Source organism: Manis javanica, chromosome 17, assembly GCF_040802235.1.
Source record: "Manis javanica isolate MJ-LG chromosome 17, MJ_LKY, whole genome shotgun sequence".
In the NCBI taxonomy this organism is placed as follows: domain Eukaryota; kingdom Metazoa; phylum Chordata; class Mammalia; order Pholidota; family Manidae; genus Manis; species Manis javanica.
Genome location: NC_133172.1, coordinates 58376699 through 58395482, shown reverse-complemented (window position 1 = coordinate 58395482; position 18784 = coordinate 58376699). Strand labels below are relative to the sequence as shown.

Genomic DNA, 18784 nt, shown 5'->3' with positions numbered 1-18784 from the left:
GGATCATATTTTTAAAAATAAAAACCACTGTTTTTTCAGATTAATTGCATCTCTCTCCCACACCAGCCTTTGCGGTGAGCTGCTCAAATTGACCAATTTAAATGTGACCTCACTTCTTTCCCCTCCATCCGCTCTGAGTCAGTTGCTAAGAAGCAACTAAAGGAAGTATGGGGGGAAATGTGTTATGAGTGTGGCGTATGCGCTGGTCCTTCAAAACTTACCTATCCCCTCTTTGCATCGGCCCCTCCAAAGTTCAGATGAGCAGCGTTATGGTGTCACCCCATTGTGCAGATGAGGCGAGATGAAGGGTTTGTCTGAGACCCCACAGCAAGGAAGTACGAGGGTGCGATCCATGAAAGGGCATCTTGCCGCGACCCTCCTTACCCAGAGCGACTCAGGAGACACGGGCCCACGCAAGAGACTTTATTATCTGAAGGAGAGAGTGGCTGCCCCAGACGGGAGTGGGGAGAGAGAGAGAGAGAGAGAGAGAGAGCAGGGAGAGCAGAGAGAGAGCAGCAGAGAGACAGACAGAGAAAGAGAGAGGGCAATGAGACAGAGGGGGAGAGAGAGAGAGAGAGAGAGAGAGAGAAAGAGAGAGGGCAATGACACAGAGGGGGGGAGAGAGAGAGAGAGAGAGAGAGAGAGAGAGAGAGAAAGAGAGAGGGCAATGAGACAGAGGGGGAGAGAGGGAGAGAGAGAGAGAGAGAGAGAGAGAGAGAGAGAGAGAGAGAGAGAGAGAGAGGGCAGCAGCGTGGTGCCTTTTATTGTGGCGGATCTGCTCGGCCTATTGCTTTGGGGGAGGGTCGGGATGTTTAGAGATAAGGCGGGGTCAGCCCAGGCAAGTCCCAGGTGTAATTCTCACTAGCTTATGTGCTTGGGACCATGGGGCAAATGGAGGATAAATTACTATTTTCTTACAATCCAGGGGCTCCAGGTAGGATGGCAAGGAGGCTTAAAGCACAAATTTTCGATTTGGATCCCAGCTGTCCACCTTACGTAGCTGAGTTACTCTACCCAAATCTCTTAACCTCTCTGAACCTCAGTCTCTTCATCTGTGAAACAGATCCAGTCGTGGTCCTTGCAATTGAGCTAATGAGATAATGCATGTCAAGTGCTGAGAACAGGGTTCAGGGAAAAAGTCAGTGCTCCATAAATGGCAAAGAAAAATGGTTTCTCAACTCCTGGTCTCCATTTTCTTCGATCATGGCACAATGCTGGAGCTGATTCCAGCCTGCCTGGACTGAAGGGAAAGGAGTGGAAATTTTCTCGCAGCTCCAGGGAGCAGAGCCATGCAGATGCAGAGAAATGAGGAGGAGGCAGGCACAGCATCCAGGTGTGTGCCAAGATACCCTGGTCACAACAGGAACCAATCCGAGTAACTTCAAAAGAGTGGAAATGGGTTCCAAGGAATCAAGGGTGTCTCACAAAGCCCCAGTGGCATAAAGATAGACAGGTCTCAGGAAGGGCCAGAAACTAGGGACCCAGGGCTCTCTCTCTCTGCATCTGCTTCCCCCTCCATCTGCATTTTCTCTGCTGTGTTGCTTCAGCATGACAGAAGCTGGCCATTTGAGAAACCAGCTGAGATCAAACTAGGATCTAGTTGGCCCAGTTCCAAGGGCAGGACTTGGTTGGCTCAACTTGGGCCAGATGCCCATCCCAGTCAGGGTCTGAGCCAAGCTGTGCAAATAAGGTGGCTGGTAGCCACTCCCTAAAGGTACGAATAAGGGTCAGGTGGGTCATCGGAAGCTGGAAAGGCTCCCCCAAGAAATGTCTTATTACATAACAACCACTTCTTTTATTATATTCCCCAACCTTGTGCATTTCTTTATTTTATTAATAATAGCAAATATCCACATAGGGCTTACAGTGGGCCAGCCTCTGGTGGAAGCACTTTGCATACATTGACTCCTGGAAATTAATCCTCACAAAAATGCAGTGAGGTTTATTTTGTCCATTGTACAGATGAGGGAACTGAGGTGCAAAGAGGTCAAATAACTTGCCCAAGATCATGCTTGAACTGGGCCAGTCTGGTACCAGACCTGCCTTCTTAGCCACCACTCCGTGTTGCCAATTTCAGTTCCAATCCTGCTTTTCACAATTCCTCTGTCAGCCCAAGTCTTCCAAGATGAGAAAAAAACATGAGTAAGGGGAAGAACGTGATATTCGACATTTCACAGAAGCATTTAACAGCCCACCCATGGAAAACGCTGGAACTGTGCTGGCCATCCATCCTCACTGTTCTGTTTGAACTGGGGCTGGGGGAGCAGGCATGACAGTGTTGTCACCACCTCTCTGTGTGGCCCTGTGACACTACCCTTGACCTGGGTAGTGCAGTCCTGAGCGGGACCTGCAGCTTTTTTACCCTGTACCTTCTGTGCACGTGGCGGCTGCTCAGCAAGGTGTGCTGTCGCTGAGAAAGTGTGTACCTCACTCTACAGTTTTCAAAGTGCTTCCAAAGACAGGCAAAGAGATCAGTTAAAATATTGTCCCTGTGATGCCTCCAGGAAGGGAGTTTGTGCAAAGAATATACACATGGGAACCCAGCCAACACCAATCACCCAGGCCTCGGGAGGGACATGACAGGAAGCACAGCAGGGTGTGCACAAAGCCTTCTCTCCCCTCTGCCGTTTTCCCTCTGGAGTCTGCTCTGTATCTCATGGAACACTGGCTCAAAGCAGCCGTCTTGGCCCTGTCGTCACCGTCTTCCCATTTCCCACCTCCAAATGTCTGGGTAAGGAATCGAGCAGACCTGGCTAGATTTGATCCACTCAGATTCCAGGCCCCAAGCTCAAAGAAAGTAAGTGGCTCGTCCAAAGTGTCCCAGCAAGGAGACTTCCAAGGCAGGACTCTGGCCCGTCAACCCAGAATTAGCCTCTGGGGCCACTGCAGCAAAAGACCACAGACTGGGTGGCCTAGACAGCAGAAGCTTATTCTCTCACAGCTGGAGGTCCAAGATCAAGGTGTCAGCAGGGTTGGGGCCTTCTGAGAGCTGAGACAAGGATCTGTCGTACACCTCTCTTCCCACTTCTGGTTTGCTGGCAATCTTTGGCGATCCCTGGCTTGTCGACAGACGCAGGAGCCCCGTCCCTGCCTCTATGTTCACAATGTTCTCCCTATGTATGTATGGCTGTGTCCAAACTTCCTCTTTTTAGAAGGACACAGTCATGTTGGATCAGGGGCCACACTTCGTCCAGTGTGACCTCATCTTAACTTACTACATCTGCAATGACCCTCTTTCCAAGTAAGGTCACAGTCTGGGGTCCTGGGGGCTAGGACTTTGTGAGGGACACAATTCAACCCAACAGAGTGCAAAGCCTGTGGCACCGATCTGCCCCAGCCAGTACCGACGGTGCCCCTCACTCCCCAGGCCTGGAGGGCGTCTCTCCCACTGTTTTCTCTGGAACAAGCATGGACACAGTCCGCCCCGCCGCCTGCAAGCGCACAGCAGCACGTTCACAGGGAGCAGCCATGACTCAAGAGGATCCACTCCGGATGCCCTGGGCAGGGCGTGACTCAGCCCTGGACAGAGCACTTGCGCAGGCTTTGTCCAGACGGCCGCCTGGCGTTCGCCCTTCCCCATAACGCTCCATTTTCACCAGGCAATTTTAGAGGTATTAAACCTGAACAGCTCACAAAGGGCTAATGAATTTCACTCAGCCGGACGACAATTCCTCGAATCAAAGCCGGCTGATGTGACCTATGGCCGGGTGCTTGCACAATGGCGGTGGTTGACGGGTGGCTGGTTCCTGGGCCAGGGATTCAGGCAAAACGATTTCCATATTTATTCACTTTTCTATTTTGTTTGGCTAGAAATCTTAAGCAGATTTTACTCAGAGGTTAACTGCCCAAATCTACCCTGAGGATCTGTTGCATTTCGGATCTGGAATCTGGGTTCATGGCGGGAAAGCCAGCCTTGCCCATTTCTTCAGCATGACAGACATCAGCGATCCATTGTGGAAGCCACCTAAGATCACAGGCCAAGAATTGGCAGGGTGGGGACGAGTCCAGGACAGTGTACACTAGACTCTGTGTTTATTTTGTACTTTGACTTGATGATTCACAGTTTTGAGCGTGTACTTGGCGTTTGTTTCCTTAAAAGGAAAAGGGAAAAGGGGTCGCCAACACATCTGAATCCCAGCAGCCACGACCCCCTCCTTCAGCCTCAGGGAACAGTCAGTGAGATGGAACACTGGTCTTGCCAGAGCTCAAAGGAACCCCCAGAAATCTTCTGGTCCACCCCTCCTCTTTTGCAAGTGGAGAAAACGGAGGTTTAGAGGAGGGAAGGAGCCTTGCCGAAGACCGCACAGGTGAAGGGCTCAGAGCTCTGGACCCCCACCCTGAGCTCCCTCCCACCCACCTGGCCTCTTCCCCAGCAGCTGATGGAGCACACACAGTCCCTGTGTATTTGCCGTCTGTCTGCTTGTTGTCTGAGTTTGTGGTGTCAAACCCCAGGAGGCCCATCTTCCTCTGGCTCCGTCTGCCCCAGGCCCCCCAAGCCCGGCTGTGCATTCCCTCTCCAGCCCTAATGATGTGTGCCGAAGCTTCCACCCTCTCTGGGGGTTTCAGCAGCTTTCCACACCTTCCCTGCCCTTCCTCTGGGCCTCCCTCCTGGGGAAGAAGGGCTGATCCCGGTGCCTGGCCCTATTCCTCGGCTGGTTCTGGTTCCCACCAGCTTGCCCCCGTGTGCTGGCACCTTCAACGCCCCCTGAAGCTGTGGGCCTTTCCCGAGGGCCTAATGGATGGGGCAGGCCCAGCAAACAAAGAAGACATCCTCTGTGTGGCCATGAAACATCATTGAACTTTCTTTTTCACAAAAGTAATATATTTGCACTTGGAAAAATAAAATACAGATAAATTAAAAAAGCAAATAAGAATGAATATTGATTCATTCCCCACTATATCCTAATTATAATGCACATATTAGCTCATTAATCCTTCAGTGAGAAGTTCTACAGGACAAATTACATGATTACTTCAACAAATAAAAGTCGAGGAGAAAACAGGAGAGAAGGGAAGGCGTTTAGATGGAGAGAGACTTGAAAGTGTCATCAATTGTAGAAAGACAGGTAGCTGGACAGACATGGGACAAAGCCACAATATCATGTTACTGGTTGAACCTGGGGACACACTGTGAAATTCTTCCACCTCCTCTACGTGTTTGAAAATTACTCTGAAAAAACACTGGGCAAAAGGATCTAGCAGCCAAATGTAATGCGTGGCTCTTGCAGACCCTGATTTAAGCAGAGCTAATGGAAAAGGCACTTATGGGGCAATCGGGGATAGTTAAACACTGATTAGGTATCGGAGGATATTAAGAAATTGTGTTCTTAAAAGTTTGGGTGCGATAATGATATTCTGGTGGTTTTTTTAAAAAGAAGATTCTCTGGGATTTTCTTGATAATAACCATCAGGAGCTGGGGTGGGGAGGTAGAGATGGTCAAGATGGCTGATTCACCGTTAATGGGCAAAGCTGGGTAATAGAGGTTTGTGAGATTATTCCTTCTTCTTCTGTGAAGGTTTGAACATTCCTGTAATAGAGAATTAAAAAAACAGCAACACTCTATAGGTGAGTACTATTAATTTGTAGCCAAGGCAACCGACCTGAGGTTCAGAGATGTCAGGTTATTTGCCCAAGATCATCCAGCCAGCAAATCTCTTAGTAAAGATTTTAAAAATATTCCTACCTGACATCACCCATTCTTCACCCATTCTTCACACGTTGGTGAACATCATCTAGACCTTCTATGCATATAAAAAGATTTTGCATGACAAAGAAATATTATATATATATATATATAGTACAGCCCAACTCCATCCCTGTGCAACCCGAATCATGTTGGCGTGAGCTTGGACGCATGTTTCTGACTTGGAACTGTGGAAGTGACCCATGTGCAGTGCCTTTGAAGCTGAGTACTCATGCCTCAGGGACTTAGAGGACGCACTGACCCTCTGGCATCATTACTAGGTCAGATCATTGTTCTCATCCTTACAGAGAAGGAAACACACTTGGAAAGGAGAAGTGGCTTGTCCAAAGTCCCAGAGCTAATACCTGATAGGTATTTGCTGACGGCTAAGGCCTGCCTGCCGCTCTTGCCTGCCGTCTAGGAGGACACCAACCTTGCCTGCCTCGCTCACACCCTGGGTGCCTGGACCAGGGAAACAGAGTTCCAGAATGGACCAAGGAACTCACAGAGAGGTGTGGCTGGGATTTGCACTCCCCTCTACCAATCAGCTACAATTCTTTACTAGGTACCTTTTTTTAAAACAAAATCATGGTTTAAAACACATAACATAAAATGTGCCATTGTAACCATTTTAAAGTGTACAGTTCTATGGCATCGAGTCCATTCACATTGTTGTACAACCATCACCACCATCCATGTCCAGAACTTCTTCACCTTCCCAAATGGAAACTGTGCCCCCGGTAAATGCTAACCCCCATTTCCCCTCCCCCAGCCCTTGGTGACCACCACTACCTTCAGTCTCTAGGAACCCCATGCTCTAGGGAGCTCAAGTAAGTGGACTCACAGGATCTGCCCATTTGTGACGAGCTTATTTCATTTAGCAGGATGTTTTAACATGTGTCAGAATGTCCTTCCTTTTTTAAGGCTGAGTAATATTCCATTGCACACATATGCCATGTTTTGGCTTATCCATTTATCCGCTGATGGACATTTTGGTTGTTTCTGCCTTTTGACTATTATGACTCATGCTGCCGTGAGCATGGATGTGCACACATCTCTTTGAGTCCCTGTTTTTTCTGGGGTGTATGGGTATATGCCCAGAAGTAGGATTGCTGGATCATATGCCAATTCTCCTTTACAAGGCCCCCTTCTGAATCAATTTTTATACTATATTTCCTACCTAGTCCCATGCCCTTTTGGGTCGCTGTGTTTGTCATCTGGGCCCATTGTGGGTCCCAGCGAGGTGGCCCTGCTGCATTCGTGCAGGCCGCCCCCTCCCATAGCTGGACTGTCTCTGCCTGGTTCACAGGCCGGAGTAGCTGTCGTGACTCCGTTTCAGGAGCACACACTCACTGAGGCGAGGCTTCCCTCCATGCCCACTCCTGGGCGGCGAGCTGCGATCCTCAGGTCACTGCGCCAGCAGCCCCACGCTGGAGGCGGCAGCTGGGCTCCCTGCTTGCCTGCTCCCTCCGGGCCCACTGAGTCTGCAGTAAGTTTGCATGAATGTTATTGAAGTCATTAAGTAATTACTGCCTCTCCTGGGGGCTGTTTCCAACTTTCCAATGTTATTAACAAAGAACAACAAAGAGAGAATGGTTTTTTTCATGCTATTGAATCGGTTCCTGAAGATACAGTTCCAGGAGTGGGATAACTCATCCCAGGATCTGGGAGTTGTGGGGTTGGGGGGAAAGACAGAGAATGGTGGACTGAATGCCATTCACCCAGTAAGGGGGCCCGGGGAAAGCTTTGTCCCCCCAAAACCTGTGCATGTGACCTTATGTGGAAAAAGGTAAATTGCATTCTGTTCAGGATCCCAAGATGAGATGGTGCTGGATTAGAGTGGGCCTGAAATACACACAGTCCTTAGGAGAGAAGAGAAGCAGAAACATGGGGCAGAAAGATGCAGGCAGAGATCCGAGTGGTGCATCTAGAAGCCACGGAAGGTTGAGAATTGCTGGGAACCCCAGAAGCTGGGAGAGGCAGGGAATAGATTCTCCCTCTGGGCCTTTAGGAGGAACCAGCCCTGATGAAACCTTGGTTTCTGAATTCTGGCCTCCTGAACAGTGAGAGAGGACGTTCCTGTTGTTTTCAGGTTCCAAATTTGGGGTGGTTTGTTACGGCAGCCCCAGGACACTAATACCATCCCCATAGCTGAAGCCCCTTCCGAAAGGCTGCGGTCCCAGCGGCAGGTCCTCTGGGCTCGTCCTCAGAGCAGGCACCACGTCACAGGGTTGAACACTCAGCCTTCAGGGCGAAATGCCCAGGGATGCAGCGGCGTTGATGTTGGGGTACAGTGTGTCGAGGCCTCAACGCACCCAGAAACCAGAGCATGAAATGTGTTTGGCACAGCCATTGGCCCTCCACCTGGGAAAACAAAATTAGATTCTTTTCATACATCTCACCCACAAATCAGTTCCAGGCGGGCTAAGGCCAACTCATGAGAACTAAACTTGAAATTATTCAGTAGAAAATATAAGACAGTATTTCCATGACCTTGATGTAAGGAAGGATTTCTTAAACAAGATAAACCTTGGGGCAGGATGCACACTTGACTACATTAAAAAGAAAAGCCTCTGTACATCAAAGGATGCTATAAACAAGTGTGAGGAGAAGCTGTAGGCCAGCAGAAAAGTCTTGTAATGCAGGACGGGATCCAGGATTTATAAAGAATTCCTATGTATCAAATTGATGATAGATACTCTTAATTTCAACTGGAAAATGGGCAGAGGTATGAATAGGGAATTCGCCAAAGCACAGGCAATAACATGGGAAAATGTGCTCAATCTCAGTGCCATGTTGGGGAGGGGTATGCACATTAAATAACAGCGACATGCCATTACACTTCATTGGATTGGCAGAAAATAGCAAAGTCTGACAGTGCCCAGTAGCCTGAGGATGGTGGAGAAGCAGGCGGGCCTATGCCCTGCTGGCTAATGTGCGTTGGTGCAGCCAGGGTGGAAAACAATGGCCTCTCTTGGTGTTAGGGGTGAACTGTGTCCCTCCCCACAAAGTCATAAATTGAAGCTCTAACTCCCAGGACCTCAAAATGTGACTGTGTCTGTAATAGTTCATTAACAAGGTAATTATGTTAAAATGAGGTCTTATGAGTGGGTCCTGATCCACTACAACCAATATCCGAAAACAGGAAAATTTGGAAATGGAGACAGAAACACATAGAGATAAGATGGTGGGCGGGCTCCTGGAGAAGGTCATTCACCAGCTCAGACGGCCCGAGGCCCGCAGGAGCTGGGAGAGACCGCTGAACACACTTTCCCTCCCGGGCCTCAGAGGGAACCGACCCTGCCAACACTTCGATTTCACACTTTCAGCCTCCAGAACTGTGAGAGGATACATTTCTGTTTGTGGTATTTTATTACAGTGGCCCTAGAAACCGATACAGCCATCAGCCAAGGAATGGCGCGCTCACTGTGGTCCATCCATCCAACGGGACACTTTCCAGGAGAGAAAGCCACCGACGGAAGCAAGGTGCAGAGTGACACGGCAGGGCAAAGCCTTGGCCATAAAGTTTGAAAAGCATAAACCTTCTGCTATATCTCATTTTTTGCAAACCTAAATGAATGGTATTAGTATGAAAACACGTGTGGAAGAGAAGTAACCGAGGGTGGTGATAGATTCCGGGGGAGAGAAGAGACAACCTGGATACAAAGAGTCCCCTGAAGTTGGTGACTTCAGCTGAATCTAGAATGTTATGCTTCTTGACAAAGATTAAAAGTAATAAGGCAAAAGTCATGTAATCCACAAATATTGACTGCCCAGTAGGTGAGGGCAGGGTGGGCCCCACGCAAACTGCACCCAAGAGTCTAATTCACTACCCTCTCTGCACATACGTCACCCCGCTTCCCCCCCAGAGGTTAGAAGCATTTCTCCATACACTAGGTGAGTTTCATTAAGAAGTATCTTCCCCATATTTGTGGGCATCTGCTCACACACACGCACACACACAGACTTCAAAAAGAACAACACAACATAGCAATTTTCTCTCACTTTTTTTTCGTAAAGAGACAGAAAAACTCAGATCCATCTTTCACAGCATGGTAATATGAAAGAAAAGAACAAAAATATGCCAAGAGAGAAGCTGCCAGTAAGACAACATGAACCCAGTTTTCAGCAAAAAAGTCACGCAAAATCCCAGAGCCCATAACCCCCTAAAGGCCCAGGGGGGAAAGACAAAGGGTAAACAAGTGTATGGAATATGTTCAACCTCAGGAGTGGTGAGAATCCCTGCCCCCAACCCCCACCCTCACCTGCCCACATCAAGGAGCCCCTAGGGGGCCTGGGGTTCCCTGGGCCGGGCCACTGAGAAAGCCCAGGGAGGGAAGCCCTGTAAATGACAGGGGGCATGTGACAGTCAGAGAGGCAGGTGTCCTGAGTGTAGGAAGTAGACTGGGGACACCAGGGCCATGTAGGGGAGGCCAGGGGCTCCCTAGTGGTTGTCTCAAACACAGACGATTTGTGTGAGCGCCTCCTGTGATGGGGCAGCTGACATTGTCAAAGAAACTATAATTGAAGGACCACTTTATTCTATGTGGAATAACACCCAGTGCGTCCCCTAGAAAGAGAGCTATGTGCAAGCAGGATCTGAACCATCCCTGAGTTCACTGAATGCCTGTTTAGTGAGCACCTACTGTGTGCTGGCCTGATTCTGGGCCCCGGGGAGCTGTGTGGTGGAGGATGCTTGGTGTGTCTGAGGTGGGGGTGGTAGGGTCCTTGGTGCTTGACAAGCAGCCGGCCCTCCCACCTGCCTCTAGCAGTGAATCAGGAGCGGCCCGGAGTCCAGGGAGCTGCCCTTTCATTGGGTCAGCTCATTTTCTACTCACAACAAGTCTTGGTGGGGCCTGCCATTATCCTACTCCTACCAGGCTGACCAATGAGTCCTGGTCTGCCCCGGACATGCCTGACTTTAGCACTGAGAGTCCCACATCCCGTGAAAACAGGGACAGTTCGTCACCCTACATTTTTCAGATAAGAAAACAAGATCTGAGAGATGAAGTGATCGGTGAGCCAGGGTTCAGGGCTGCACCCATCAGCATCCACAAAGGCACGGGCAGGGGGGATAGAGAAGTCAAGGCACCCAGACTGAAGCCCCTCTGAGGAAGGCCCCATGTGTGTTCTTGGTAAGGCTAGTTGTGACTCAATGCTGGGCCACGGCGGGTAAGGTAGGCAGGCCCAGATACCACCTGTGTCAGTGCCAAGCCACCCATCTCCTTGCAAAAGCAATTTGGCAACTTGAAGTGAACACCATGAAATTGTTCATAGCCTTTGACTAATACCATGCTTGGAAATCTATTCTAAAGAAATTATCCTTTTTTTAAATTTATTTAAAAGCTATTGGGAAATGTTCTCTGCAGAATTATCTGGGAGAGAAAATAAACCTGAAGAGTGTGCGTAGGGTAATGACTTCAAACATCATGACCTATCTGCCCAGGGACATTGTCACACAGCCACAAAAACGTAATTTTGATGACTGTGTAGCAACATGGAAAATTCTTACAATGTAAATAGTATCTTATGCAACAGAATAAAAATGAAGTGTGTCTTGTGCCTGAACTTTGCAAAATGCTTCTGATTCAGGACCAGGCCGGAAAGGCAGATGAAGAGTGGTGGGTGCGGTGGGGGTAAGGGAAGATGACAAGAAATTATGGATAGTGGTTAATCCCTTTCCATTGCCTTCTACAAGGCAAGGAAGGAATTTTCTACACAGACAGGCTTGTGCATGTGGACAAAGACATCACTTGCCAAGATGGTCTTTGTGGCACTGATGGAAATAGCAAATGAGTGGAAACAACCTGGGCAGGTGGCAGCTAGGATCATGCACGTCCTCCTGAAGACCCAGGGAGCCAGGGCTTGTCCCTTTTGGTCTGGGAGCGGCCTTCCTCCTGTGGAAGGCGGCAATAACCCGGCCTGCCTACAGCCTCTGGGGTTGGGAGGCTCACGACAGGGAAGAGGACTGTCCTGTGGATTACACCCACTCCCAAGACTGTGTCCATGGTTGTTGGGAATTGATAAGGACTCTGAATGCCGTGAAACCAGTTCATTCATTCACTGTGTATTTACTGAGGGCCTAGCACGTGCCAAGCCCTGTGCTAGTTGCTGTGAAGAGGGCCGTACAGAGGCTCACTGTGAAGAGACAAACACAGGAGATCATCAATAGTGTATCAGGAGCTAAGGAGAAAAATGAAGTGGGGATGGAGGAAGGGAATGGGGGTGGTAGGTAGGACAGGTTCTTAACTTTGTTTTGGAATGCATCTCAGTCTTGAGGCACATAGTAGGTGCTCAAAAAATATTTGTTGGGTGAATCCTAAAACACAAAAGGCGCAAGAGACCTCGATAATCATCATATGCTCCCAAACACTCAGTTTACAGGCTGAATCTTCATGTCACCAGAGGTATGGAGTGACCTACCGAGGTAGATGCCTCTGTCGTTTGCTCTGTGATGCTGTGACTCTGGCAATGGCTGTCCCTGCTCCTCATTCATGGCGGCCAATTCAGGGCGACTCCACATCTGCTCTGGCTGGAAGCCAGTCGAGCTGGAGAGCGAGCCAGGAGCGCGACCCTGCTCGGGAGCAGGAAGCGTCGTGTGGGGTGGGGAGGGCTGGAGCCCAGGGCTTTACGTCCAGGAAGGGCAGGGCCGTCAGGGAGGCTGGTGGGGACCTGGCTGTCATCTTTGAGGGACACCTCTTGGGATGCTGAGCAGGGCAGTAAGGGAGAATGAGTAGAAGACACCTCTCTGGAGACTTGAAGTTCCAGATTCATAGCCTAGTTCCCTGTGTGACCTTGGGCATCTCTGAGCCTCAGTTTCCTCGTCTGAAACATGGGAATAAGAACACCTCCTAAGCTTTTGTGAGGACCAAGTGACTGTGTCTTTGACAAACATTTATCAAGTGCCTACTGTATGCCAGGCACTGAGGCTGACCTAGGGTCAGAGGGTGAAGGGCCAGCAAAGGCGTCTGGCTTCCTGGGGATAGACAGCTAAGTCAGTGAGGTGCTCAGGGTGGGCTGTAGGCAGACAAGGGCATTTACCCAGCTTGGCAGGGCAAGGTGGGCTTCCTGGAGGAACGGATTCGCAAAGATCCATAGAGAGAGGCTCCTTTGGCGAGGACAGGAAGGAGCGCCGAGCAAAGGACCCCCCAGCCCCTGTTCTCCTGCGGCAGGACTGCCGTTACCAGGGTGGGAAATCTGTCCCATACACCTATGTGGGAGCCACTGGAATTTGGTGGTAGCAGTGGCATGAACCTGGACGTCCCCTACAACAAAGAACAGGCCTGTGTCCCACATGACAGTCCAGCGTCTCACCTGGCACTCATGTAGGCGAAAACCCTGCTTGAAATTACCTGCATCTAGAATCCAACTTCATTTTAGATAGATATAAAGGCAAATGTTCTTTTCCTGCCCAGTTTTAACAGTCTCTGAATTTTCCAGGAGTGCAACCACTGTGTCTGTTGCGGGAAGGTTGTTCTTTGTTTTTTTTGGACGTTAACCAAGAGCTGGTCACCATTTCAGAAAGTCACGTCCCCAGTGGCCTCACCCAGAGGATGCACCTGCGACCCTCTGCACTTAGAGCCATTGCCTTCCTGGGGGTCCTAGGATGGGCTAAGCTCTGGCTCCCTTACTTCTCTGAGGGGGTCCAGCATCCCCACATAGGATTTTATGGCAGGTTACTTTCCTTTTAATCTTCCCCCTTTGTATTATAAATAGGACACCAGACTGAGGCTTGGAAATCACCAGTACAGGTGACTTACAGGTCTATGAATTCATCTTCAGGATAGGAAGGCACATAGTGAAATAACAGTTTCAGGAAAAAAAAAAAGCGTCGGGTCTGAATGTTTTGAGCCCCTGAGTCAGGAGCCCCGGAAATGGCCTCATGCTGCTGGTGGGCCAGGGCTGAGTGGAGGGGCCAGTCAGCCTGGGGTGCCCACCAGGGAGCATGCAAACCTTGGGGGTGAAGCAGGAGGGGGCAGCAGAGTGTCCCAGCACCCCCTCTAAAACAATGCCCTCAGGTGGGAATTAAAAACACCTCTTGCTGGTGCTGACCCTTCAGGGATGCCATCTGTGTGTCCCAGGGGAGGACAGCAGCTCTGACAGCAGACATGGCTGCCCCCACGGTGAACAAGACTTGGGAACTGAATCCCCCTAAGATACGGTCAGTCTTTAAGGAGTGTGAACGGTTACCACCGCCCACGGATCAGGGCAGAGAATGTCAACGGAAAGACACTTTCAGGTCAACAGCAGGTCCCTTGGATAGAGTGTATGTTCTAAAGCCCTTGTATGTACCAACAGAGAGAGAGGTGTCCTTTATGTTAATAAAAAATATAGTTTCCTGTTTTATCAAGGTGCAAACATTTAAAAACTACCAAGAGGCGTGTCGAATTTCCAACCTGCCGCCAGTGGTTGGGCTCTGGCGGTCACACACAGGGAAGAGGCGAGAGGGTAGGGCACAGGCCAGGGGACCGAAGGCCTCGTAAATCATAAGGAGCTGGAACTAAGTCCCAGATTTAATGGGGAGCTGTTGGCTGAGGTTGAACAGGCAGGGACATGATCAGATTCGCATTTTAGAAAAGTCAGCCTGGCTACAGGGCGGATGATGGACGGCCGAGGCCACGAGGTGGGGAGGCCAGGTAGGAGGCTGTGGGAGTCCTGTGGAAGGAGAGGACCATGGCCCAGACTGTCTAGGCGGCAGGAGGTGACAGCAGGGGCCATGTAGAAGGGAGACGAAGGTAGCCTGAGCTGTCTGGGAGGTGGGTGGACGAATGACAGCGGCCTGGGTCAGCAGACAGGCATTGAGAAAAAGGCCCGAGCAATCTTCTGTGGCCTGTGCCCTATGCGGGGCCTGCTCCCATGGCCATCCCAGAAGTCCTTTATCACAGGTTCACTGGGATTATCAGCGCCATTTTTACAGAAAAGGAAACAAGGGGACACCGAGGACTTACGCCCCTGCCCATCTTTGCATCGGTGGGACCCCCAGCCTCGACCACCACCCACCTGCCTCTCAGGAGATTCGAGAGCTCTTTCCAGGGCAGCGTGGGCAGGTCCCGTGGTTGGCTGGGTTGAGGAAGAAAGCGCGGTGTGCATGGACCCCGGGGGTCTGCCTGGGCGCACCCAGGGGCGGGGAGCCGGGTCACTTCTGTCCTCCTGGGACCCTGAATGCAGACGTGGCCCTGCTGCAAACGGAGAGTAGGGGCCCTGCGGAGCTGCCCCGCTGGAAAACGGGCCAGAGTGTGCTCTCGGCGCGCAGCCAGGAGCCCGCCGTCCCGTGGACGCGGCTGCCCCACGCAGGGGAGGGACCAGACCCACCTCCCCCCGCAGCTGCACGGCCAGAGCGCCCTGAGCAGGGCCGCCGACGGGAGGCCCTCAGCCCCTCCCAGCCGTCACCAGCGGGGTCCCTCAGCGCTGCCCAGAGCCCGGCGGACCTGGTCGGGAGGGGACAGAATGCAAGGGGCGCCGCCTCGCTTCTCCCCCGGGTCCGGCCCCCGCGCGCGTCAGAGCCCTCGGCCCTGTGGGTTTGGGGTGCCCTCTGCTGGCCCTTTCTGCGTCCGGCCGGGAACTGGGTGTTGGACATTCGTAGCGGGGAGCGGGGGACCGCGCGGGGAGGAGGGGACACGGCCAGTCCCCCGCCCGTGAGAAGGAAGCCTCAGGGCGGATGGGCCTGCGTTTTTCATGCCAGTTTTTGTTCTCCGTCAGAAGGGGTCTGCCCAGCCCGCACCACCGCCGCCCAGCCCGCTGGCCCCGTTTTATGGCTCCCCTTAGAATTCACAGTAGCTTCTGGCAATCCCAGTATTAAAATTATCTAAATTACTTTAATTGTTTCTACTACTTATGTTATTGGATATTGGGTATTATTTATTGGATGTTGGATTCAGTTACGCACAATAATAGTATTTAAGTCATTCTCATGAGTGTTACTAGCCCTGCTACTGATTCACAGGATATTTATTTGAAAGGATATAACTACTACTACTACCTATGCATATTTTATTTGCTATTTGTTGGATATTGGATATTATTTTTTGGATATCAGATATTATTTATCAGATATTGGATTCACAGTAGCCCATGATAATCACGGTATTAACATTACCTTAATGACTAGAACTACTTCCCCTAGTCTGTTGGATATTTGATCGGAGGCTGTTTGAACTGACACAGCTACTACTGCTAAACTAAAGGCTATCACTAATTGAACAGCCCTGATGTGCCCCAGCCTTCGTCACCTCATTTAATCCGCACTTCTGTGATCAAGCCTGTTTCTCAGGTGAGAAAACTGAGGTCCTCAAAGATGAAGTCCCATGTGCAAAGCCACACAGCTCTGTAGGTGCAGACCCTTGTCAAACCCCGGGCTGGACTCCGAGGCCCGCACTCTCTCTCCTTTGCCTTGCTGGCCACCCCAGCGGAGCCAGAGCACAGGCCCCGCCTAGCACACAGGCCTCTTGCTCCCCACCCAGAGGCGGTGGGAAAATTCTCACTAGGCCCGCATCCTGCAGATGGCTGCTTACCTTCTGCCATGCCCTGGAGCTGCTCTGTCTGGTAGCTCCTTATTTGAGAAGCAATTGATGCAAAAAGCATGGGGGCTAATACACAGGCACCCTGAGTTCCTGCAGGCCTTCAGTGCTGCGGGCATCCCCAGCACCCCGGAGGCCCATCACTCCTGAGAATAACAGGACTGCGTGAAAGCCAAGAGGCCTTTGGGCAAATCCGTCTCTGTGATCAGGAATGTTGATTAAAGAAAGGTTGTTTCTTGGCTGGGGAAGAATCGTCTTCTTTTCCAAGATCCTTTCAAAACAAATCCATCTCAGCTCCTTAGGGTGAGTCCCAGGCTCTCAGCATTTTGTGGAGATCACAGCAGGTCTGCAGGAGCCCCTTCAGGTTTGCTCTCTGGGTCCACACTGAGACAGTCTTGGGTAGCTGGGGAGGGGGGGAACTGGGAGGTGGGGGAGGTAGGGGAGGAAAGACAGATGCAGAATTAGCCCTCACTGAACACCTGGACCCCATCGCCAGGCCCTGTGCTGGGTGTTTCCCATTTGCTATCTCACCAGCTTTGTATAAGGTGGGCACTCACTATTCACCCATGGGGAGACTGAGGCACAGAAATGTTAAATAACTTCTTTGTCCAGGGTCATGCACTGGGGAGTGATAAACCCAGGATTTGAACTCAGATCTTTTCCACTCTAAAAAATCTGTGCTTTTCCCATTAATGTGCCACTTGTATTTGGCCTGTGGCCCTCTTTGATTCCCAGATCTGTTTTGCCTCCATGTTTGCACAAGGCCCGTCCTATCCCATCTGGCAGCAATGGGCAGTGTTTAAGCACACGGGCTCAGAGATCAGCCCTTCTGGGATTTAATCCTAGGCCTGCTACCCTCTAGCACCAGGAAAATGGCTTCACTAGTCTGTGACTCAGTTTCCTCATCTGTAAAATAGGGGTAATGGTAATAGTACCTACCTCCAAGGAGTCCTGTGGACAGTGAATTAAGTATTATTTACATATATAAAATTTTTAGAGCCTGGTACAAGATAAAGGCTAAAAAAATGTAGGCTTTTATTTACTGATGGAGTAGCTCCCAGCCCTGGTTGCAAGTCAACTTGGAAGCTTCAGAAAAATGCCAACACGTGGGCTCCACTGGAGAGGTTCTAATTTAATGGGTCTCAGGCGGAGCCCAGGTGCAGGTGTTGGTGGGCGCTGCCCAGGTGACTCCGACGCTCAAGCAAAGGGGAGGTGCTCCAGGTCAGAGTCTCCACGGCCGGCTTGGTATCCTGGGCACTGAGGATGGCGGGTGGCACCCGGCAGGTGTCAGGAAAGGCCGGAGGCTGCTCGGACACCCTTTGGGCCTGCCACTCTATTCGGCATCGGGAGCATAGTGAGCTTGGTCTCCTCTCCCGTCAGTTAGGAGGGACTCACCCACTGGGACCGAGGTCATCGGCCCGAAATAAAGACAAGCTTTGTCCCATCCTGGACGTCCCTAATCCAAACATGAGGTCATCCCGGCCCGGCCTCTGCCAAGGGCTGTGGAAGTCCCACCCAGGCCTGGGCCGAGTTCCTGAGAAGTCCCCAGAAGGGACCCACCCGTTTATTTCTAAGTCACATGCTGCAGGCTGCTGCCTTTCCTGGGGTGCGCTGCGGGGAGAAGTTCCGGTCCGGCGGGGATGTGGGGGCAGGCAGGGGCTCCAGGCTCCGGCCCGTGGCTCCCATCCTGCCAGCCCTTCTGAGTCACCCACACCCCTGTCCCACGGGGGAGGCCGCTTACGCCCTCCCAAAGGACTTTTCCCTCTGTCCTCGTTTTCTCATCTGCAAATACCTCACAGGTTTTGTGAGGATTCAAATGACGGAAAGACAGCAGGGCTGCATCAAGTGGCGGCTCCCATACAGCTGTCACGTGGGTTGCTGTGACCGGGTGGGGGAACGGAGCAGGCCTGCAGGGCCAAGGCCCCGACAGGATTAGGGGCAGCCAGGAGCAGAAAGGGCAGCTGGCCCCAGAGTCCCACTGTCCCCTGCTCTCTAAAACGCAAACATTTCCTCTGAAGTCCTCAAGGGACTGACATTTCCCGAGGTCCCCCAGGGCCAGGCGTGGAGCACCAGGCATACCTCAGCTGAGGCCCCAGCAGCCTTCCAGGCAGGTGTCAGCCTGGGTCCCATTTAAAGACAACTGTGACATGGAGGGGAAAGTGCTCCGGAACCCACGACCTAATTTGCCGGTGAGAAGCCACACCGCTTCCACTCTGTCCACACGCTAGCATGCAGTGTGAGCCAGGGGTCCAGGGGACCTCCCTACGTGAGCTATTAAAAAGCACGACAGAAGATGAGTCACAGGTCCAGGCCCTGTGCGGAGGGATGGTCTCACTCTCATCTCCAGCTTGGTGTCTCGTGACAAGGGGCTGGCACTGCAAATGTTTGTTGGCTTAAACATTCATTTATACATTCTTTCAACAAATATTTACTCAGCACTCACTAGGCATTTTATGAGAACTGGGAACCTTCCTTTAAATGCAGAACCTGGACATTTCATGTAAAAGTGATTTTCCAGCTTCTTTTGAAACATCGAGTCTGGGCCACATTTCCACATGGCAGCAGAGGGGTGGCCGCCTCCTC

At 51.2% G+C, this 18784-nt stretch overlaps 1 long non-coding RNA gene across 3 annotated transcripts; it reads right to left on the bottom strand.

Moving 5' to 3' along the window:
* Nucleotides 1-7276: 7276 nt before the first annotated feature.
* On the bottom strand, nucleotides 7277-18260 carry LOC108400463 (uncharacterized). Of its 3 annotated transcripts, XR_012126632.1 has the most exons (5): nucleotides 17141-18260; nucleotides 16196-16620; nucleotides 14685-14863; nucleotides 12108-12258; nucleotides 7277-8048 (listed from the first exon to the last, which is right to left on the bottom strand). It is a non-coding gene; the product is annotated as an uncharacterized lncRNA (long non-coding RNA). The 3 variants fall into 3 exon arrangements; XR_001853893.3 differs by lacking the exons at nucleotides 16196-16620; nucleotides 17141-18260 and having other exon boundaries at nucleotides 14685-15168; XR_012126631.1 differs by lacking the exons at nucleotides 12108-12258; nucleotides 16196-16620; nucleotides 17141-18260 and having other exon boundaries at nucleotides 14685-15168.
* Between the last annotated feature and the right edge of the window lie 524 nt (nucleotides 18261-18784).